This window comes from Natator depressus, chromosome 2, assembly GCF_965152275.1.
Source record: "Natator depressus isolate rNatDep1 chromosome 2, rNatDep2.hap1, whole genome shotgun sequence".
Classification (NCBI taxonomy): domain Eukaryota; kingdom Metazoa; phylum Chordata; order Testudines; family Cheloniidae; genus Natator; species Natator depressus.
Window position 1 is genome coordinate 31294134 of NC_134235.1, and position 12420 is coordinate 31306553.

Sequence of the window (12420 nt, forward strand, 5' to 3'; positions counted from 1 at the left end):
GTACCATGTGTGCCAGCAGCACCCAGGAGACATACGGTGACAGTGAGCTGAGCGGGTGCCATGTTTGCTATGATATGGTGTCTGCATGGGTAACCGAGGAAAAAAGGCTCGAAACGATTATCTGCCGTTGCTTTCACGGAGGGAGGGAGGGAGAGAGGGGGGCCTGATGACATGTACCCAAAACCACCAGCGACAATGTTTTTGCCCCATCCAGAATTGAGAGCTTAACCCAGAATTCCAATGGGCAGTGGATACTGCGGGAACTGTGGGATAGCTACCCACAGTGCACCGCTCTATAAGTCGATGCCAGCCATGGTAGTGAGGATGCACTCCGCCAACTTAATGTGCTTAGTGTGGGCATATGCAATCAACTGTATAAAATCGGTTTCTAAAAATTGAATTCTTTAAAATTGACCTAATTTCGTAGTGTAGACATACCCGAAGGCAAGAACTGGTGGTTGGGTAAGGAGGCTGGGTCTGGGAGCCAGAGTGGAGGGAGACTGGGGCTAGGAGCTGGTGAGGAAAACAGTGGAAACTGAGAGTCAATTGGCTGGGTGGGGTTCACCAAGATAGGACTAGGAGCTTGTGGGGGACAGATTGGAACTAGCTGGACTGAGACAAGGAACATGTGGGGAGGGAGCACTGGGGGTGGGGGAGAGATCTAACAAGGAGCTGGATGTTGGGGGAGAACTGGGACTGGCTAGGCAAAGAAACTGGGACAAGGAGCCAGGGAGGTAGTGGGGGGCACTGAGATTGCCTGAGGGGCTCAGGGAAGAAGACTAGAACTGGAAGCCCGTGCGAGGCGGGAAGAGACAGATCTGAGAAGGAACTCTGAGGGGGGAACTCGGACTGGCTGGGCAAGAAGATTGGGACAGGGATGAGAAACCTAAAGAGCAGATACTGGGACTGGGTACCAAAGGAGAATGTGACTGGGATGAGGAGCAAGGGGTGGGGGAGAGACGGGACAGGTTGGAGGGGACTAGGCAGAAGGGGTCAAGCTTGGGGAAAACAGGCAGAAGAGTCTGTGCCCTCTAGTTACGACTTCCTTCCAGAACCCAGAATAGAACCGCAGATTCCTGAGTCTCACCAGTCCTCCGTTCTCAGAAAATATCTGTGAAATCCACTGCCAAAGTGTACATCTCATCCTCGTTTAGTGAGGGTCCACATCGAGGAAAACAACCTACTACTGTTATTTTTTGCTCAGTTAGATCAAGTGGCAGAGGTCTGTATAGTGGATCTGAAGGTTCCAACCCTCATGATGACCCATGTGGGTATCAATATGATGCCGCTGTGATGGATTTTTTTTTCAGTGTTTTTAATAAGCCTAGGACATTACACACAAAAAGCTATGGTAAAAGAATGGTATTACGGTTGCAAAATCAAACACTCAGAAGTTAGGAAATACCAAAACTAGGGTTGTCTAAGCAGTCTTAGTTTGGACCCTTTGAAAGTGTGCATTATGATACCATCTCTAATTAAATGATCACATACTATGTTTTCCACAAGACCCCTGCCTTGTTCAGTGAATAGGCGGGATCTGTTCTGGGGATAAATCAGGATTGTGTAGTAAAAGGAGGCAATAGTTTGTAGGACTCTTGCCTCATTTGTTGCAACAGTTGGAAAGTTGTCAACTGCTAAAAATGGCCCACCTTGATTATCACTACAAAAGGTCCCCCCCCCCCCCCGCTCTCCTGCTGGTAATAGCTCACCTTAAGTGATCACTCTCGTTACAGTGTGTATGGTAACACCCATTGTTTCATGTTCTCTGTGTATATAAATCTCCCCACTGTATTTTCCACTGAATGCATCCGATGAAGTGAGCTGTAGCTCACGAAAGCTTATGCTCAGATAAATTTGTTAGTCTCTAAGGTGCCACAAGTACTCCTTTTCTTTTGCAAGTACAGACTAATATGGTTGTTTCTCTGAAATCTGTGATACTATAGTGATGTGCACCATAGATAAGCCCATGAGAAGATTAATAATACTGCTTTCAGAGCAGGACTTGAATAGTGTGCAGTAAATAAGGCCGAGGGTTACACACTGAACAATGAAGGTAAAACAAAATATGGAATAACTGCTCATTAAGTGAACACAGTCCATCCTGTGCACTGGATGAGGTAGGGGTCCAGTAGAAAAAATAGTATGTGAAGATGCAGTTAAAGACTGTATCATAACGCATATGCACCAAAGGAGCCTCATTAAAGGTTGCAGAGGCAACCTTAATTCTGAGAGCTTGACTTTGCAACCATATTGTTCATTTCATGTTCTTTTTTGTGTGTAATTAATAGATAAAGTTTGAGTCGACTCTCCCCAGCTGTCCCTCAACCTTGCCATCATTAAGTGGTTGATACTCTTACAGGCATCACAGCAGAAGTGGATCTTGAGGAGGGATTTGAAGGAAGTGAGGGTAGTGGCTTTAGGGATCAGTTCATGGAGGGCATGCCATGCATGGAAGAAGATACTAGCAACTTTATCACTTGCTATCTCCTTTCATCTGTTTTCCCAAGCATATGGGCTATACGAGGACACAGTGGTATCACCTTCTCCTCAGAAAACTTCTCCTTTACTTCTAGCCTGTGCCTCTTAATTTGTTTCTGCTAATCTGCACCTGAGCCATGTGTTGTAAAAAAGGGTAATCATATTACTTGTTATCCATCACCCTTGTTTTGACTTGTACAGTGAATTAATTAAATAAATCTTTTTGTGTTCACATGTGCATGAAAGATGCTGTATAAATAAAGCATCTTACTAGTCTACCTCTAGATGTCAGCGTTTGCTCTGAATTTGAATCACAATGTGTTGCTGGGGTAAAATATGCTTTAAGGAAGTTACTGGATCAAATTTACTACTGGCATGAGTGGGCTTAACTCCTCTGAAGTGAATGGAGTTGCTCCTGCTGACACTTGTGGTGCAGTGTAATGGAGTGTGTTGAGTCTTAAACCTAGAACTTAAAAAGCTTAATTTTCAATGTGCACATTCATAAAATTCTGGTACCTCTCAAAATGTTACTGCACAAATATATATGTGGGAAGGTAGGCTGGTGGGTGGAAATGCGTGCTTTTTAAGGTAAATTGCTTGGTTTTTCTAATTCACCTAGGGTCCTTCCAGTGACACGCAATCTTAGAAGCCTCCTTCAAAGGCCTTCAGTCATTCATGTGCTCATAAATTACCCTCAGAATTGCTAAATCTGGTGTAACAAAACCTGAAACCAGGTGAAAACTTACTTAACTCAGATCTCACTATAAACCTGTGTGAACCTTTTGGCTGGTTTCAGCCCATTTTCAAGCAAACCTGGAACAATTTACAGTTTTAAGTGGAAACCAAGAAAAGTGTGGTCAATTTTTGCAACCCCAATTTGCAACTGTGATGGGTCGGATCACAGAAACCCCCTTGGCACATCAGTTGGCAGCCCCAAGACTACTTCTGCTCCTGCTTTCCTGCCCTGGCAGCTTGGGACTTTAGTGCCCTGCCTGGTTTGAGCCAGACCCACTGTCTGCTGCAAACCCAGACCCAGGTCTGAACCACATCCCCTAACAGCTGCCAGCTTAACTGAAAATAGCTTAAGAAGTGTTCCTGTCTCTAACACTCAGATGCCCAACTCCCAATGGGATCCAAACCCCAAATAAATCCATTTTACCCTGTATAAAGCTTATGCAGGGTAAACTCATAAATTGTTTGCCCTCTATAGCACTAATAGAGAGAGATGCACAGCTGTTTGCCCCTCCCCCAGGTATTAATACATACTCTGGGTTAATTAATAAGTAAAAAGTGATTTTATTAAATACAAAAAGTAGGATTTAAGAGGTTCCAAGAAATAGCAGACAGAACAAAGTGAATTACCAAGTAAAATAAAATAAAACATGGAAGTCTAAGCCTAATACTGTAAGAAAACTGAATACAGATAAAACCTTACCCTCAGAAGTGTTCCAGTAAGCTTCCTTTTACAGACTAGTCTCCTTCTAGTCTGGGTCCAGCAATCACTCACACTCCCTGTAGTTACTGTCCTTTGTTCCAGTTTCTTTCAGGTAGCCTTTGGGGGTGGAGAGGATCTCTCTTGAGCCAGCTGAAGACAAAATGGAGGGGTCTCCTATGGGCTTAAATAGACTTTCTCTTGTGGGTGGAGACCCCCCTCCTCCCTCCTGTGCAAAGTCCAGCTCCAAGATGGAGTTTTGGAGTCACATGGGCAAGTCACATGTCCATGCATGACTCAGTTTTTACAGGCAGCAGCCATTGCCCACATGCTATCTTGACTGTCTCCAGGAAGACTTCTTATTTGGATTGGAGCCTTCCAAGTTCCATTGTTCATTAAGTGTTTCTTGATTGGGCACTTAATTTGCACATTCCTTTCTCAAGAAGCTGACCAAATGCTTTACAAAGGCTACTTAAAAATCAAGCAAGTACACATCCAATATTCATAACTTCAAATACAAAAATGATACATGCATACAAATAGGATGAATAGATTCAGTAGATCATAACCTTTACATAGATATGTTACATGGCATATGTAGCATAAAACATATTCCATTTATGTCATATTTATACATTCATAAGCATATTTCCATAAAGTATTATGGGGTGCACTATCACAGTAACGTGAGTTTCACTTTGAGATTTAGGATTTGTTCAAATCTGGAATTCAAAGCAAAATGTGGACTTCAAACCCAGGTGAACTGAAAGGAATTAGAAAAGGCTCATACATCCGCCACATTAACATCTGGGTAAAAACTGCCAAAAAGCAAAAGCAACTCTAGCCTTGTTTATATCAAGGGTGAAATTCACCTTGGAGCAGAGAGCCAGTGGGAAGCCCTCTGCACAATTTCAGCCAATGGCATGGCAGAGTGGTGGGACTAGAGGCATAACAGCCACATATTTGGGATCTCTGCTCCCACAGCATGCTGTCAAAGTGCTGGCCCTGAATAACCCAGCATAGAGGGTGGAGTTTGGGGGTAAGGGGTGGCCAGAGATAGTTTGGATCTAGTGACCCTAACCTAGCTGCTGTCTACTCCAACCCATATGCAGGAATAACAACCAGGCTATGTCATTGCCACTAAAGTCACTGGGAGTTTTCCATTGACTGTAATGGATGAAGGATCAAGCCCTGAAAGCTTATATGAGTTATTGTGGGCCCTACCCTGGAAGGTCTTCAGTATGCCCAATCCCCATTAATGCCCATGGGAGTAGAGGGAATCCAGCATTATACAGGATTGGGTCCTATTCAAGATACTGTGGCTGTCCCTATGCACCATCATAGTAGCTGAGATCACATGGATTACCTGCAGGAGCACTTCTAGATTTTAATATCAGGGGAAAGAGTGCAGGGATTTTCCTTAGCAACCCCCTATTCTGGAAGTCTTGCTTCTCACTTTGGTCCAAGTGATCCTGAAGCTGCTGCCCTGAAGGGCACAGTGTAAAGCATGTTATAATAGTTTATTTATTAAATTCTAACATTGTGCTCACCTGCATAAAGGAGCTAATAACTTAAATCCAACTATTTTTTGGACTTTCCTTTGTTTAGGATCATGTTTATTTTTAAATTGAGATTGTTCTGAATCAAAAAACTTGGATCCTATCTCCTGTCCTACTCTGGGGATGGAGGGGTTAGCATTTTAACACAAACCAAACCCAGATCTGGATTTGCATCTCATGGCTGACATCTTTATCTTTAATGAGCCTGTAGTTGAGAGCCTGTAATGAGCCGGACGAGTTGCATCCGAGAGTGCTAAAGGAATTGGCAGCTGTGATTGCAGAGCCATTGGCCATTATCTTTGAAAACTCGTGGCGAACGGGGGAAGTCCCGGATGACTGGAAAAAGGCTAATGTAGTGCCAATCTTTAAAAAAGAGAAGAAGGAGGATCCTGGGAACTACAGGCCAGTCAGCCTCACCTCAGTCCCCGGAAAAATCATGGAGCAGGTCCTCAAAGAATCAATCCTGAAGCACTTACATGAGAGGAAAGTGATCAGGAACAGTCAGCATGGATTCACCAAGGGAAGGTCATGCCTGACTAATCTAATCGCCTTCTATGATGAGATTAGTGGTTCTGTGGATGAAGGGAAAGCAGTGGATGTATTGTTTCTTGACTTTAGCAAAGCTTTTGACACGGTCTCCCACAATATTCTTGTCAGCAAGTTAAAGAAGTATGTGCTGGATGAATGCACTATAAGGTGGGTAGAAAGTTGGCTAGATTGTCGGGCTCAACGGGTAGTGATCAATGGCTCCATGTCTAGTTGGCAGCCAGTGTCAGTGGAGTGCCCCAGGGGTCGGTCCTGCGGCCGGTTTTGTTCAATATCTTCATAAATGATCTGGAGGATGGTGTGGATTGCACTCTCAGCAAATTTGCGGATGATACTAAACTAGGAGGAGTGGTAGATACGCTGGAGGGCAGGGATAGGATACAGAGGGTCCTAGACAAATTGGAGGATTGGGCCAAAAGAAATCTGATGAGGTTCAATAAGGATAAGTGCAGAGTCCTGCACTTAGGACGGAAGAACCCAATGCACCGCTACAGACTAGGGACCAAATGGCTAGGCAGCAGTTCTGTGGAAAAGGACCTAGGGGTGACAGTGGACGAGAAGCTGGATATGAGTCAGCAGTGTGCCCTTGTTGCCAAGAACGCCAATGGCATTTTGGGATGTATAAGTAGGGGCATAGCGAGCAGATCGAGGGACGTGATCATTCCCCTCTATTCGACATTGGTGAGGCCTCATCTGGAGTACTGTGTCCAGTTTTGGGCCCCACACTACAAGAAGGATGTGGATAAATTGGAGAGAGTCCAGCGAAGGGCAACAAAAATGATTAGGGGTCTGGAACACATGACTTATGAGGAGAGGCTGAGGGAACTGGGATTGTCTAGTCTGCAGAAGAGAAGAATGAGGGGGGATTTGATAGCTGCTTTCAACTACCTGAGAGGTGGTTCCAGAGAGGATGGTTCTAGACTACTCTCAGTGGTAGAAGAGGACAGGACAAGGAGTAATGGTCTCAAGTTGCAGTGGGGGAGGTTTAGGTTGGATATTAGGAAAAACTTTTTCACTAGGACGGTGGTGAAACACTGGAATGCGTTACCTAGGGAGGTGGTAGAATCTCCTTCCTTAGAAGTTTTTAAGGTCAGGCTTGACAAAGCCCTGGCTGGGATGATTTAATTGGGGATTGGTCCTGCTTTGAGCAGGGGGTTGGACTAGATGACCTCCTGAGGTCCCTTCCAACCCTGATATTCTATGATTCTATGATTCTATGTAGTATCCTTCATCATAGTGAAGACACAACACTCAAGGGATTCTTTACTGGCACTTTGGCAATATGACAAGACCCTGTAATTCTTAATGGATCATGTATGTTACAAATGAAGCCAAGTGCATACATATGAACTCCAGGAATTGTGAATGCAGCTGGAAATCCAGATAGAGATGGGAGTCAGGCTGTAACATCTTTGTTTTAAATAGCTTAATTTTAGAGTCACACCCATTTATTTTTTATTGGCATTTGAAAAAGAATTGTAGATGCAAATGCCACAGATTACTATGAAGTACTTATTTTAAACATAGTTACAACCACAATCATGTGGAATTAACAGGTCATATCTATTCTTATTATGGTACTATCTAAAATAATCTCCAGAGAGACAATCCACTTACCATCAATGTAAGGAAATTAGGTGGTTAATATAGCTCATCTTGAGAAAATAGAAATATGCCACAATTCATCCATGCAAAATAGAACATTGCACCCCACTTCCGATTTATAGTCATACCATCGTATACTAATAAATTAATTCTGACAAACACCATGTCTTAGAACTCTATGCCTTCTGAGGTATGATGTACAGTTTTCTGTTACACATTCCATCTAGCTCTCCTTTATTTTTATTCATTGCATTAGGTCTTGGGCTAAAACACGAGATTTGCCTTACAAAAAGAAGATATTTAAGGAGCTCCATTGTGTTCTCTAGAAAATGACACTTACCATCTAACCAGATGGGATTTATTGGATAACAAAAGGTCAGATTTAACTAGTTTGTCTAATGGCAATAAACAGAAATAAAATCAGATCTTCTATAAAAAATCCATTTGGAAGCTCAGGAGAGAAGAAATCCAATAAAAATTAAATGTAATTTGAAGCACCATAATGGCTGTGGGGTGACATTGCATAAGCCCCAGTTCATGTATCCTTTCCAACCAGTCACTAAGTTCATTTTGATTTCTAGCTATTTACTACAGCCCCCATGTTCCCTTCCACTGTGCGGTGAAAATGGTGTAAATAATCCCACTGTAATTTACAAGGGCATATGGTCCTCCCCTGCACATAGCTGTCTCCATCCTTTCTGGAAAAGTTCCACACAGGAAGGGAGGAAAAATCAAGGAGCAGGAGAAAAGCATAGGGGTCACAGTGTGGTAGTGGGGTCAGTGCACCAAAACTACCAAACAGCTATACTGGTGGTACTCCAGTGGGGGGGAACAAAGCTGAGCAGAATGTTGAGGGATGATCTCTCATGTGACTACCTGGAGAGCTCCAGGGCTGGGAACAGTTTTCTACACATTCTAGATCTTTGCTTTGTGTCCTCTACCCATATTGTATCCCAGCTAGTCCCACAATCTGGGGCGGGGCCTGAAGACCAGTCAGGCACACTGTTAAGGCATAGGGCTTTTGGTTTAATTTCTTCCTTTACACACACACTTGCTTACGACTATATAGGTCATAAAGTATTGGAGTTTAAGGCCATTAGGGACCACCAGGTCATCTATGTCTGATTTCCTGTATATCACAGGCCACCAACATCACCCAGCACACACACACTAATCCAATAACCAGAAATCTTTGCATGCATGTGGCTTGTACCCATCAATCTCCAGTCAAAAGGAGACATGTACCCATCCAAAGACAGAATATGGCTTCAAGTGGTTCCACTACCTGCTGTTGTTTGTGAATTTACCTTTTTCCGCAACCACAGCTAGGAACCAAAAGAAATACTGGCATATCAATGTGAATTACTATTATTATTTGCTCAGTGGTGACAGTGTTCTTGGTATATGCCCAATGCATAAAAATAAAGACAGTTCCCACTCTGAAGAATATAGTCTGAAAGACAGGCACAAAGAAGTCATGACACATTGGGACATCCAGAGGCAGGATGGTTTAGTGAGTTTGTTCTTTTTGATGGTTTTTTTCAGTTTCAATCAATTCTTGTGGCCCTAGTTCAAAATGTTTGAGCCAGAGGCATCATTCTGGGGGACAAAAACTGCTCACCTTACTTATTGATTTCAGTGTGTAGGGGCAAAAGAATACTTAATATTCAAGTTTTAAATGTCTTATAACTTGGAAGGTTGCTCTAAAGCATTAACATGCACATAGCAAAGGTGAAAAGGAGGACTTTCAGGAATGCAAGAAAAATCTAAAAAACACTCACTTCTAATTTCTCTCCCTCCTACAACTAATTAGCAAGCTGAATACATGTAATTATATTTTGCATTTACACACAGAATTCAGTTCTTATGCAAAGACTCTTCCATATCATGTAAAAATTTCAGTTTATGAAAACTTTTATAGATAGGCCAAATTAATTTCTGGTGTAGCTCCTCTGATGCAAATGAACTGACGTGAGGCATGAACCTGATCTAAGATAAAAGTATTTGAAATAAAGGATTTATATTGGGAACACTGGCACAATCTTAATCATGTGAGTTCTACAGAGCATCACTAAAATTACAAAGGAGCTATCTTGAAGGAACCTTAGTAGATATGTGGAAAAATTCTATATCTCCCTTCCAGATTCGTTAAGAAAAGTCTATATCTATGTGGGTCCACTGAAGGTGCTAATTAGGGTTGCCAGTTGTGGTTAGATGTATTCCTGGAGGTTTCATCACATAGCATAATGTTTAATTAAAGATTAATCTTTAATTCCTGGAGATTCCAGGACAATCCTTGAGGGTTGGTAACCCTGGTGCTAATTAGCATTCAAAAGGTTGACTTTACCTTCCAGCTCACAATACATGTACATCTCACACAGGCACAGAACCATACACAAGAAAAGACCAGAATAAAATTGTGTAGCGGGGGGGATATTAGGCTTATTAAAATAACATAGGACTTCCCATAAAGGGGGTGATTAGCATGATATAATCCCATTGATGTGCATGAGAAAAAATGGTCAATGCAAGATACCTCACAACATCCCATGTGATTGGTAGTTTTCTCATGGAAATATGAATGCTCTAATTCTCTATTACAAAGGTCAGTCTGGGAGTCCTGACAGGCTACACGTGAAGGGGAGTGACTGTCTCTGTGAAAGAGTCTAAAACCTGGGAGGAGGGGAATCCATCCAACAGGCTCACAAAATGTTACATTTTTTCTGTTTCACATGTTTCTAATTTAGATTTAAAGACACTGTGCCAAATTCTGTCTGTGGGTACACTCATGCAGTCTGAGTAACCTCAAATAGGGTTTTACAGATGTAGCCCACAAAATAATTTGGTTCAGAGATTGGAAGATTCGTGATACAAACAGGTGCACCATTTCCCTCAGAAACAAACTGATCTTCATCTCTGTGAAACTATGAGGCTGACCCAGATTGTCTTGCAAATAGGGGTATTTGTCCTGTTATATTGTCCCTTAGTGATCAAAATGATTGGCTTTCTCCATCATATATTTCTGCTTTATTATCTACGTTATTAAAAATTCTTCTGTTGTCACATGTTGGTTGTATAGTTCAAGTTTCTATCACCATTTGCAACATTTATTTTATCTTGTAATTTATAAACTGTGTCCAATTACAAAAACATTGGGACATAGGTTCATAGCATGCAATTTTTAATCACAGAGACAAGGTAGGTGAGGTAATATCTTTTACTGGACCAACTTCTGTTGGTGAAAGAGACAAGATTTTTAGCTACAGTGAGCTCTTCTTCAGGCTAAAAGCTTGTCTCTTTCACCAACAGAAGTTGGTCCAATAAAAGATATTACCTCACCTACCTTGTCTCTCTGATATCCTGGGACTAACACAGCTGGAACAACATTGCAAACAATTTTTAATCACCACAGCCAAAAGAAAAGATTCCTCATCTCCCATTGTAGGCAAAAGCCTAAGGGTCTTTCAAGAAATTAGGATTAAAAAACAAAACAATAAACCAACAACTCTTGCTCTCATGAACAAGCAACGGAAATGAATTCCAAAGTCAGAGACCTTCAACTGAAAACACCCCGCCACCAAACCCCAATTATTTAAATCTAAGAACTCTTAGCTCAAGTGCCCCAGCTAATCTCAACCGCTGTGATGACACATGGGGAGAGAGGTGTCTTATTTTAAGAGCCAGGGCTCAGCCTCAAGGCATTACACTGCACATAAATCAATGTCAGCAACTTGAATTGTAGTCTGAAGCAAATAGGATGCCAGTGCAGTCTTCAAAGAATTGGAGTAATGTGCTCCTTGAGGCCACCACCAAGCAGACAGCAAGTGCAGTTTAGTGAATGTAGTGATCAAGATAGACACCAGACTGATGACGCTGGAGACTGAAACCTTCTATCCATAACCAAGTGCAATATAAGTAATGTCAGTGCAAGCTTCCCAAATCGCCCTGCCGATGTCCTTCAACTCTGACCTGAAGGGGCCATTTTTAGGGGGAGAGCATGGTTTAGTGTTTATGCCCACTTGATCTTTGGCATCTCTACTGAGAGTACCAGCAAGAGTGACAGTTGTGATGAGGTCACTTGTCTATTCTATCTCCAGAGTATCTGAGCATCTTCAACTGGTGCATTAAGCAATATGACTAACGTCTGTCACATGTTTGTTCTCTCATTCTCTCCCAAGAGAGAAGTGCATATAGTGGAATGTTATGTTTTGGAATCTTTTTTTTAACCAAATGTTATTGTGTATTTATTATTGCAGTGTTATTGTAGCCTTGTTAGTCCCAGGATATCAGAGAGGCAAAGTAGGTGAGGTAATATTATTGGACTAAAGTCTGTTGGTGAAAGAAACAAGCTTTTGAGCTACACAGAGATCTTCAGGCCTGGGTAAAGTACTCAGAATGTCATAGCTAAATACAAGCTGGAACAGATTGTTGAAAGCATAAGGAGTTAACATATGTTGCAAGAGACCATTCAAGATGAAGTGGGCAATTAACACCTCTGCAGTCATAGGACAAAGAAATTTAAGTGGGTTACAGATTGTAGTAATGAGACATAATCAGTGTCTCTACTGAGTGCATGATTTTTAGTGGCTGGCAGAGTTATTAATTTAAGCTATATGTTTATGTTAGAGAAGGCAAGGTCAAAGAAATGCACCTTGAACTTAGATTGGAAGGTGGAGAGGTTTGTGAACTCTTTAGTTCCTGTGGGAGTTCATTCCACAATCTTGGGCTGGCCCATAAGAAAGTTTTATTTCCTGCACAGGGAAGCTTTACCTTTATTGTACAAAATTTCATTGTGCCAGA